Source organism: Ascaphus truei, chromosome 2 (assembly GCF_040206685.1).
Source record: "Ascaphus truei isolate aAscTru1 chromosome 2, aAscTru1.hap1, whole genome shotgun sequence".
NCBI classification, from domain to species: Eukaryota; Metazoa; Chordata; class Amphibia; order Anura; family Ascaphidae; genus Ascaphus; species Ascaphus truei.
In genome coordinates, this window is record NC_134484.1 from 482,802,241 (window position 1) to 482,814,410 (window position 12,170).

The window sequence follows — 12,170 nt, forward strand, 5'->3', positions numbered from 1 at the left end:
GCTGCACATGCTCTCTGCACCCTTCCTTCCCTCACCGCTCCCCAGCTCCAACTGACAAACGTGCTGCAGTCCAAACAATGTATCCACTTTCCTTGCCTGGCCTTCCTAAGCCCTATTGGCTCCCTGGTGTCACATGGGGCATACAGAGGCTCATGGGATATGTAGTCCCAGCTCAGAGCCTTCCCTGGTAGGCTAGGGGTTCGCGGGCTTTCCTTACCCTCCACTGCGCGTGCGCAAGCTTTCCCGGGCTTTCTCTCTTCTCCCTGAGCTGTCCCTATGCTCGCGCGAGCTATCCCTAGCTCTGGGGCTTTCCCTGCGCCTACGCGTCCACTGCGCATGCGCGAGACGGTCCTCAATGGCGGCGCCCTGCTCTGCGGCCACCGGGACCTTAGAGACGCGATCGCGGCCTTAGCAACGGCCCGATCGCGTCCCCGGCAACCGGCCGCAGGCAGGGGAAGCCGCGCTGCTCCCTGCTCCAGCCCCCACCCTTGGAAGCAGCCGTCGGGTCTTTCGGCACCCGCGATCGATCTGCTCCAGGGGAGGGGGGTCTCAAGGAGCTGCAGGAGCTCCAGGCTACACTCTCCCCCTGGTGGAAAATCCAACGTCCTCGCTTGGAGAACGCCATACCCTGACATAAGGTTTATACAATTAAAATGCATGGCACAGAACATACAACACGTGTCGAATTTACCCTTCAGGTTACATTGCACTTCACACCAATTAACCGAAGCGTGCTGAGACCATTTGTGGGGAGCCCCTAATTGAACATGTGGGGGTACCTCACTTTTGCGTCCGTGAGCCTCCCCTAGAAAAATTTATTGGAGAGCACACTCTAAAGCGACAGTTACTGGCTCTTCGCTACTTCCTCCCCCTGGTGGAAGGAGTAGCACAGTGTCTCTGAAGCAGACCCTTACCCGGTCATCCGCGGCAGGGATGCGGCAGACCAGGAGGCCAGGACCTTTTCCGCGGTCCACGACTTGGCGAATGGCACACTCCTTTTTGGACTTAAAGGAGGCCAGTCTCCCTGGATCTTCCTTTACACAGTCCTTGTCCCTACGGACTTGCGAGGCTTTCACTGAAAAGCGAGCACTGGACAATGTCTCTGTTTCACCTGACCGGGGGTAAAGAGTAGACACCCGACCACTGCGGTGATTCACGGTGGCCAACAGGTCCTCGGGGATGCTGTCAGTTCCCACCTCGGCCATCTTGGGACCTGCCCCCGGTACTTCTGGGGCAGTCCACTTACGCGCTGAAAACTCGGGAGCGTTGGATCCCAGTCCTGGGACCACTTGTGTCGGGGCGCACGGGCTCATACTCCGTTCATAAGCCGCAACTCTGGCCTTCTTCACGGCCAGCTCCATCGGAGATTGTGGGGAGTTAGGGAGTTCCTTACCACTCCACTGGCTTGGGATGGATTCTCCCAAGGAGGACACCTCCGCCAGGACGCGATGTAGAGGGGAGCCCTTCGCCCGGATGACCAGACTTAAGGAGCCATCGTGCTCCGCGGTCACCTGGAGGCTCACCCCCGACACCCCTGGGGCAGTCGACTCACCCTCATCGTCGTTTGGTACTGGTCCCCATTCCAGGACCGATGGTACCTCGGTAGTAGGTCGGACTGACCATTGTAGGGCGCACGGGCCCACAGCAGGGTCCGCAACCTCGGGATACACCTCCTCTAGGGCACACAGGCCCACAGCAGGCTCTGCATCCGCCAAGATAGGGTGTTCATTGCTGGCACTAAAGTGGTCCGCCGGCAGGCGCATCACCACAAGTGACTGGTCGCTGGATTCACTAGAAGGTGGGGGTATATACACCTTACCCTGTGATTCCTCTGTATAATCGCTGGGGTGGTTCGCCGGTAGGCGCATCGCCACCGATGGGACTTCAACCTCGTCCCGCTCAGGAACCGGATCTGAAATGTTCACTCGGGCACACGGGCCCTCCACAACCGGTTGTTGGTAGCGGGAATCCCTAAGTAATTTCTCCCTGAAGACAGACTTAACTTCAGCACAACTCATAGTGATATAGAGGTCAGGCTCCTCCTCCCTAGAACAGTCTGTCTCATCCACGTTTGGTTGAAAGTTACAGTGCTTGCTCCCCCTGGTGGAATCTGAAGGAGGGGCTCTTTCTGCAAAGGAGTGGTTCTGGCTCTGTGCTGAGTCACTCACAGTGCAGGGGCGGGGTTCGGGTTTTCGCGCCCAACCCGGACAATACTCTGCAACAATTTCTTGCACAGTCCTGGTGCTCTCCCGACTTGGCGGGAGTCGCCATCTTAGGTGTGACTCACTGCTAGAGAGAGACTCCATTTTAATCACAGTCTCTGCAATTACACTAGGGCTCTCTGTATAGATAGGGGGGTAGCCTTCTGGTTTTCCCGCCAATCCCGGACAGTTTTCCTCAACACAATCTAGTGCAGGCTTGCAGTCAGCAGCACGTGCGTTCTCCTGCGTTGGCGGGAGACGCCATTTTACTAGGTCTGCGTACACTAGGGGGTATCCCTCAGACGGGCCCCCGGGCATACACAGGGTGGACGGTGCCTCTGCCAGGCATATATCCGCAGTGGGGGTTGCTACAAAAAGTATGGTTTTCCATGGGGCCGTGGAATCGTGTTCTTCATCTAAAACACATGCGTGCGGCCACCCTGGAATTTTACGCATAGAGTACTGAACCTCAACCGCGGGCATAGTTGCGGGAAGGCCTCCTACTGCCACTACCCGGCCAGGCTCCATATACTGCCTCAAAGCCCAGGCAAGGACCTCGTGTCCGGACTTCACAAACATGGCGACAAAAAATTGAGACTTGGACAATTTGGGAAAAAAATGGAACAGGGCACCCCAGGTCTGTCTCTCAGCAGCGCCTCCAAATGTAGCCCTCTTACCCCCACCCTAAGTGAGATTGGGGTGTGTAGGTGTATCTGACTACTTCTTAGTGTGGTGCTATACCTGTTGGCTCACAGGAGGGCTGAGCGTCCGCCATGGGGAACCTGGGGCCATTATACTAGGGGTACTTACTTCCAACGATGCAGCGCCTCCACCTGCGATGGCTCCCACCATATGGGGAGTGTTCCCTCGCAGGACAATCACAATAATCGATACTCACACAGATATATATATTAACTAGGGACTTTACTCAACATGCAAGAAACAGATCACAGCAATATCAACATCATAACCTGTGTCCCTCTCTAGAGGAGACACTTACTGCATCGCGCAGGACGCTTCCCAACACTAGGTGATCCCACCCAGTGTCCCGAGAATCCCCACCCAATGTCCCGCACTCTAATAGAGAACGTGGGTGACTGCGCAGTCACTAATTAATGTGTTAGGCCTGTTGGTGCACATATATTGAATACCTTCCGAGCACTCCGATGCTCGGGCCTGCAACACTCTTCTAAAAGGGTCAGACGTGCGATGCATCCGTCTGATCCTATCCAGGTACTTCTCCAGGAACCCCAACGAGGGTCCCACCGCTTCACGTGAACACAACCGAATCACGGCAACATCAACCGCATCACGGGAACAGCAACCGCCGCTATCCCTGTCTATCCCTAACTAACCCTAAAGTGACAGGAACCCTAACCTAGGGCCTGTCCCTATCTGTACCGCAACCTGGGGTGGCTTGGGGAAAACTCCTAGGGCCTGCGGGGTAATAACCTGCCCCACTCCCTTAACTCATCCCAGTCCTGACACTCACTGAACCCTAACACTAACACTAACACTAGCAGCTACGCACTAGCAGCTACGCACTGCAAACTTTGTAACGCGTACAGCAACTTGCTGCACACTAGCACTATGCCTTCTTGTCAGGCCTCACAGCCCTGCCAGCCGTGATCCTGACAAGACAGCACACACACACGCACTAAGGGCAGCGTCCCTATCTGGGCCGTCCCTCAGCACTTACCCACTAACCTGGTGGGGAGTTGGGGCTTTACTTGGGATGTGGGGACCTTACTCGATGCAGGAGCTGCACATGCTCTCTGCACCCTTCCTTCCCTCACCGCTCCCCAGCTCCAACTGACAAACGTGCTGCAGTCCAAACAATGTATCCACTTTCCTTGCCTGGCCTTCCTAAGCCCTATTGGCTCCCTGGTGTCACATGGGGCATACAGAGGCTCATGGGATATGTAGTCCCAGCTCAGAGCCTTCCCTGGTAGGCTAGGGGTTCGCGGGCTTTCCTTACCCTCCACTGCGCGTGCGCAAGCTTTCCCGGGCTTTCTCTCTTCTCCCTGAGCTGTCCCTATGCTCGCGCGAGCTATCCCTAGCTCTGGGGCTTTCCCTGCGCCTACGCGTCCACTGCGCATGCGCGAGACGGTCCTCAATGGCGGCGCCCTGCTCTGCGGCCGCCGGGACCTTAGAGACGCGATCGCGGCCTTAGCAACGGCCCCATCGCGTCCCCGGCAACCGGCCGCAGGCAGGGGAAGCCGCGCTGCTCCCTGCTCCAGCCCCCACCCTTGGAAGCAGCCGTCGGGTCTTTCGGCACCCGCCATCGATCTGCTCCAGGGGAGGGGGGTCTCAAGGAGCTGCAGGAGCTCCAGGCTACACATATATACATATATATATGTATATGTATATATATATATATACACACACACACACACACACACATATATACACACACACATATATATATATATATACACACACACACACACACACACACACACACACACCTATATTTTTCAAAACGTTGTATGTCTGTCAAAGGCCAATCTGATAAAGCCAATCTGATTGGTCAGTTGGTCTGTCACTCACCCTCTGGCCAATCAGATTGGTCCGTGGACCATCCCCGCCCCGCACGCCACATTGGTCACACTCACCCACATTGGCTGCTCCTCGGTGCCGCCGCTGCCTAACCTCTCCTCTCCCGACATCCCCCCCACACCCACAGCAAACCCCAGCCTCTGCACCGCTACCCACGGCCAGCGGCGCACGCTCCTCGGCGCCACAGCCTCACCTCTCCACACATTTCCCCCACACCCACAGCAAACCCCAGCCTCTGCACCGTGGGGCCAGCGGCGCACGCTCCTCGGCGCCACAGCCTCACCTCAAACACCCCCCTCCTCCACCACCTCACTTCTCGACACGCCGCCTCCCGCCGAGTAACCGACGCCGCCCGCCGAGTAACCGACGCCGCCGCCTCTCACAAGTTGCCAGGTACCCCCGCGGCCGAGGTAGCGCCAGCAGCCATCACCACCCCACGAACAACCCCACCTCCCCCCCCCCCCCGCGGCCGAGGTGGCACCAGCAGGTATCGGACCAGCGGCCAGGCCGGGAAGCCGGGAGCGCAAACAGGTATCAACAACCACCCACCACCCCACCTTCGCGACAGGGCAGAGGAAAAAGCAGAGGGGGGGAAGGGGGGCACACACACAACAACAAACTGACTCACGAACTGCAACACGAACTGCCTGTCTGAAACACACACACACACTGACTGACACACAAACACAGACTGACAAACACACACATTGACTGACGCGCACACACACCCACTGACTGACGCACACACACACACAGACTGACGCACACACTCACAGACTGACGCACTCACACACACAGACTGTCGCGCACTCACACACACAGACTGTCGCGCACACACACCCAAAGACTGTCGCGCACACACACCCAAAGACTGTCGCGCACACACACCCACTGCCTGTCGCGCACACACACCCACTGCCTGTCGCGCACACACACCCACTGCCTGTCGCGCACACACACCCACTGCCTGTCGCGCACACACACCCACTGCCTGTCGCGCACACACACCCACTGCCTGTCGCGCACACACCCACTGCCTGTCGCGCACACACACCCACTGCCTGTCGCGCACACACACCCACTGACTGTCGCGCACACACACCCAATGACTGGCGCGCACACACACCCACTGACTGGTGCGCACACACACCCACTGACTGGCGCGCACACACACCCACTGACTGGCGCGCACACACACCCACTGACTGGTGCGCACACACACACACACACATACTAACTGACGCACACACATACTAACTGACGCACACACACACTAACTGACGCACACACACACTAACTGACACACACACACACACTGACTGACGCACACACTGACTGACGCGCACACACACACACACACTCACACACACTGAAGCACACACACTGACTGACGCACACACTGACTGGTGCGCACACACCCACACCCACTGACTGACGCACACACACACACAGACGCACACACACACACACTGACGCAAACACACTGACTGACGCACGCACACACTGACTGATGCACGCACACACAGACTGATGCACGCACACACAGACACACACACACACAGACTGACTGACGCACACACACAGACTGACGCGCACACACACACACACACACACACACTGCATGAAACTGTAAAGGAGGGGGGAACGGAGCTGGAAAGGGGTCGGGGGACCGTTCCGGTAAATGAGGGGGAGGGACCGGACCTCTAAAGGAAGGGGGGAGCTGGATTGATGGGAATGGGGGACAAACAGAGAGGGGGGAGACAGGGGAAGAGAGAGGGGGTAGACGGGGGAAGAGAGAGAGGGGGGAGGAGAGAGGGGGAGGGAGAGAGAGGGGTGAGGGTGGGGGGAGACAAGGAAAGAGAGAGAGGGGGAGGAGAGAGAGGAGAGCAGGAACATTACATCCCGGGAAACGCCGGGTCTCTCAGCTAGTGTATATATATATATATATATATATATATATATATATATATATATATATATGCAGTGTTCGACAAACCTATACATTTGCTCGCCCCGGGCGAGTGGATTTAACCCCCGGGCGAGTAAATATTGGCCCAAGCAGCACACGTTTGGTACTAGGTGGCGAGTAGATTTTTTGGTGATTTGTCAACCACTATATATATATATATATATATATATATATATATATATATATATATATATATATATATATATATATATATATATATATATACAGTGCTTGACAAATCACCCAAAAATCTACTCGCCGAACCAAAAAATCTACTCGCCACCTAATCCCGCCCCCAACCCCGCCCCTAGTCCCGCCCCCAACCCCGCCCTTAGTCCCGCCCGCTTTTAAAAAAATACATAAATAAAATAAATTGAGTAAATTCCTAGTAAGAACATTCGTTTTTGACATAAGTTTATTTATTGTATTACATTATACTACAATTAGTCCTTGTTACGTGTGTGTGTGTGTGTGTGTGTGTGTGTGTGTGTGTGTGTGTGTGTGTGTGTGTGTGTGTGTGTCGGATCTAGAAAAAAAAGCCAGATGTGAATGACTAGTTTCCTGAACCCCTTAACCAGTGTCTGGACGTCCCCGCTTCACAATATCTAAAGCAGCAATCCCGCCTGGGATCTTACCTGATCCGCAGTCCCTCAATGTCCAGATACCTTAATTCCCGCAATGTTATACATTGGAGGGGAGGCGTTCCCTACCTGTCTTCTGGGTTAGGGGGGGTTCCGATGTTTCCTGTGTGAAGCTTGAGTCAGATCTGGAAGAAAGCAGTTTGTTATTTCGGTGTAGTATAAGATATATAGGGTAAATAAAATATCCAGGTCCAGAGTGTGAGACAGAGAGAGTGTGGGTGAGAGACAGAGAGTGAGAGAGAGACAGAGAGAGAGAGAGACAGAGGAGAGACAGAGAGAGACAGAGGGGAGAGAGAGAGAGAGGGGAGAGAGACATAGAGGGAAGAGCGACAGAGAGGGGAGAGCGACATAGAGGGGAGAGCGACAGAGGGGGGGAGGAGAGACAAAGAGAGGGGGGAGAGACAGAGAGGGGGGTGGGGAGAGACAGAGAGGGGGGGGAGAGACAGAGAGAGGGGGAGAGACAGAGAGAGGGGGAGAGACAGAGAGGGGGGGAGAGACAGAGAAGGGGGGGAGAGACAGAGAAAGGGGGGAGAGACAGAGAAAGGGGGAGAGACAGAGAGAGAGGGGGAGAGACAGAGAGAGAGGGGAGACAGAGAAGGGGGAGAGAGACAGAGAAGGGGAGAGAGACAGAGAAGGGGGGAGAGACAGAGAGAGGGGAGGAGACAGAGAGAGGGGAGGAGACAGAGAGAGGGGAGGAAAGACAGAGAGAGGGGGGAGAGACAGAGAGAGAGAGAGAGATAGAGGGGAGAGAGACAGAGAGGGGAGAGAGACAGAGAGGGGAGAGAGACAGAGAGGGGAGAGCGACAGAGAGGGGAGAGCGACAGAGAGGGGAGAGCGACAGAGAGGGGAGAGCGACAGAGAGGAGGGGAGGAGAGACAGAGAGACAGAGAGGGGGGGGGGGAGAGAGAGAGAGAGGGGGAGAGACAGAGAAGGGGGGAGAGACAGAGAAAGGGGGGAGAAACAGAGAAGGGGGAGAGGGGGAGGGGGAGAGAGAGGGGGAGAGACAGAGAGAGAGGGGGAGAGACAGAGAGAGAGGGAGAGAGACAGAGAAGGGGGGGAGAGAGAGAACGGGAGAGAGACAGAGAAGGGGGAGAGACAGAGAGAGGGGAGGAGAGACAGAGAGAGGGGGGAGAGACAGAGAGAGGGGGGAGAGACAGAGAGAGGGGGGAGAGACAGAGAGGGGGGGAGAGACAGAGAAGGGGGGGAGATACAGAGAGAGAGGGGGAGAGACAGAGAGGGGGGAGAGACGGGGGGTAACTGATTGACTGGGGGGGTGGGATAACTGACTGGGTGGGGGGTGGGATAACTGACTGGGTGGGGGTGGGATAACTGACATATGACTGACTGGGTGGGGGGTGGGATGACTGACTGGGTGACTGCGTGGGGGGGTTGGATGGGTGACTGCGTTTGACTGGGTGGGGGGGTGGGGTGACTGGGTGGGGGGGTGGGTGACTGGGTGGGGGGGTGGGGTAACTGGGTGGGGGGGTGGGGTGACTGGGTGGGTGACTGGGTGGGGGGGTGGGGTGACTGGGTGGGTGACTGGGTGGGGGGGTGGGGTGACTGGGTGGGTGACTGGGTGGGGGGGTGGGGTGACTGGGTGGGTGACTGGGTGGGGGGGTGGGGTGACTGGGTGGTTACCTCTGGTGTCCTGCACACACACATTCTCTCTCTCATACACACACACACACACACACACACTCAATCTCTCTCTCCCATATACACACAAACACTCAATCTCTCTCTCTCTCACACACACACACACACACACACACACACACACACACAATCTCTCTCTCCCATATACACACAAACACTCAATCTCTCTCACACACACACACACACACACACACACACACACACACACACACACACACACACACACACACACACACACACACACACACACACACACACAATCTCTCTCTCCCATATACACACACACAAACAAACACTCAATCTCTGTCTCATACACACACACACACTCAATCTCTCTCTCCCATACACACACAAACACTCAATCTCACTCTCATACCCACCCACACACACACACGGGAAGGGACGTGCGCGGAGGGGAGAGAGGAGAAACACCCTGCTACTTCCTGCAGACCCGCGCGGGCAGCGGTAGCACCGGAGGGAGGGGGGGGGAGAGAGAGAAAAGCCCCGGCTACTGCAGCATCTTCAGACCCGCGCGGGCAGCGGTAGCACCGGAGGGAGGGGGGGGGAGAGAGAGAAAAGCCCCGGCTACTGCAGCATCTTCAGACCCGCGCGGGCAGCGGTAGCACCGGAGGGAGGGGGGGGGGGAGAGAGAGAAAAGCCCCGGCTACTGCAGCATCTTCAGACCCGCGCGGGCAGCGGTAGCACCGGAGGGAGGGGGGGGGAAGAGAGAAAAGCCCCGGCTACTGCAGCATCTTCAGACCCGCGCGGGCAGCGGTAGCACCGGAGGGAGGGGGGGGGAGAGAGAAAAGCCCCGGCTACTGCAGCATCTTCAGACCCGCGCGGGCAGCGGTAGCACCGGAGGGAGGGGGGGGAGAGAGAAAAGCCCCGGCTACTGCAGCATCTTCAGACCCGCGTGGGCAGCGGTAGCACCGGAGGGAGGGGGGGGGGGGGAGAGAAGCACACCGGCCTATTAGAGTATGTTAGGTCCCAGTGTATATATAAATATTTAAAGTGTATTAAATTCCCCCCACCTCAAGCATCTGTACAAACTCCTCCATGGCCGGATCAGTGCAGGTCTTGTAAGGAGCTGACACAATTATACAAGAGGATACTATGGAGGAGGAGGAGACACGCACGAGGAGAAACACACGCACGCACTCCCCCCCCCCCCATTACTTACCCATGCAGAAAGGGCGGTTTGAAGTCCTGGCAACTCCATCCCGCGTCACAGCCAATCAGCTCTGATTTTTTTTTTTTCCGTTTTTTTTTTTTTTCTTCGAGCAGGGGATTTTTTTTAGAGAGAGCAGGGGAAAGGTTACTGGCCACGAGCCAATATCCGATCGCAGCTGGCGAGTTGGCGACCGGGTTTGTCGAGCACTGTATATATATATATATGTATATTCTCTCTCTCTCTCTCTCTCTCTCTCTCTCTCTCTCACACCGCCCTCTTCCCATGCTTTTACATATTTTAAGAGCATGTAAAATTTTGAATATTCCAGGGGGTGGGGTTGGTAGAGGAGAGGGGGGAGGGAGGACGAACCGTATTCAACTTTTGTAACAGTAGTGAAAGCAGAAACAAAAACTCTCGTGAACCTCAGGAGCTTCAGTTCACGGCAGGACCCAGCCGTGTATCATACAGGGTATACCGGACACTGGTCATCCGGACACCGTGGACCTCTCAGACTGCTCAGTCCACGCCCCCCCACCCCAACACCCCCCCAGGAACCCGTCCCCCCAAGCTGGCCGGCCCAACATTCACAGAGGGGCATCAGCCGGCGGAACGGGAGAGCAGGAGAGAAAAGGGGGGGGAGCGGCACGCGGGAATAGCAGGGGGGCAGTCCTTTGTTATCCCGGTAACTGCAGGAGGTCTCCAAGACCTTCATCGATTGAGTCATCATCCCCCCCATCCAACCCTGGGATCCGCACCCACCGTCAGACCACTCGAAGCTGATCCATCGCTGCCGCATAGACCGGATCCTCTGCATCAGGACTCAGCCAGGTCATCCAAGTCGGAAAGGAGCAGGCCAAACAGGGCCACTGTCCGCAACCCCCTCCACCCCCAAAATCAGATCGCCACCAGAGCAGACCGGGTGGGGGACTCCGGGGTTCCCACCCCATCCCCCCCTCTCAGACCTCGAAAGGTCGCAGCGGCCAGCTCCCGCTCATTGCAACCACATACATCTCCGAGGTGGGCTAAAACAGCAGGCTGCCAAACAGAAAAAACACCTCCTCGTCTGGAGGTAAACAACGTGAGACCACGGGATCTCTCTGCAGCGACCAGTCGAACACCGACGGGCAATGGAGTTGAACAGCAGGTAAGCGACCTCATTCCTCCGATGCTCTGATGGGGCCGCCCGCGCGGCCGCATTCCTGGGACCTCTGGAGTTCTCGGCTCAGGGCTAGTGGAGGCAACAAACCCAAGGTAAGTACGATTTGTTCCATTTCTTCAGGGAAAGTGATTGACAGAAATCTCCCGTTATTATTGATCAGCAGCTTGAACGGGAACCCCAACCCTTTTTCCATAGCAGTGCGGTTAGGGGTCTCAACTCACGCCGGCGCCCAATTGTTACCTTTGACAGTTCCCTAAACACCTGGATGGCTTCACTCTGGAACTGTATGGAATCCTTGTTCCTGTAGACCCCCATCAGCTTTTCCTTGGCTGAGTAGTTGTGTAAATTGACAGTGACGTCCCGTCTACGCTTGGGATCGTCTGGCCTAGGGCCTGATCTTCCATGCCGTCTTTGAGCCAGTTTATCTCATCTCCCAGCCTTGAGATTTCTTCATCAGCTTCTGATTGATGTTGCTGGGCCTCCTCTAGCTTAGCTTCCAGTTCTTGAGTTCGTTGGGATAAGCCTGTTATCGCCTCCTTTAATTCTGAGACGGCTGCCTTCAGGTCCTTCAGCAGTGAGTGCTGCAGTTTCTCATGCATACCGGTGAGAAGATCTTCTAGGTAAGCACGAGTGTTTCCTTCTCCCAGCTAAGAGCTCATTTTAGGTTGCTGTCGATTACTGTTTGCCGCTGTGGCGTCGCGTGCGCCATCTTGATCCGCCGAGGTCGAGCTCGACCCACGCGGAGAGGGGGAGAAGTACTTCAAGACCGCTTGGTTGGTGGGTCTCTTAGGTCCGTTAGCCATGTCTGGGGTTT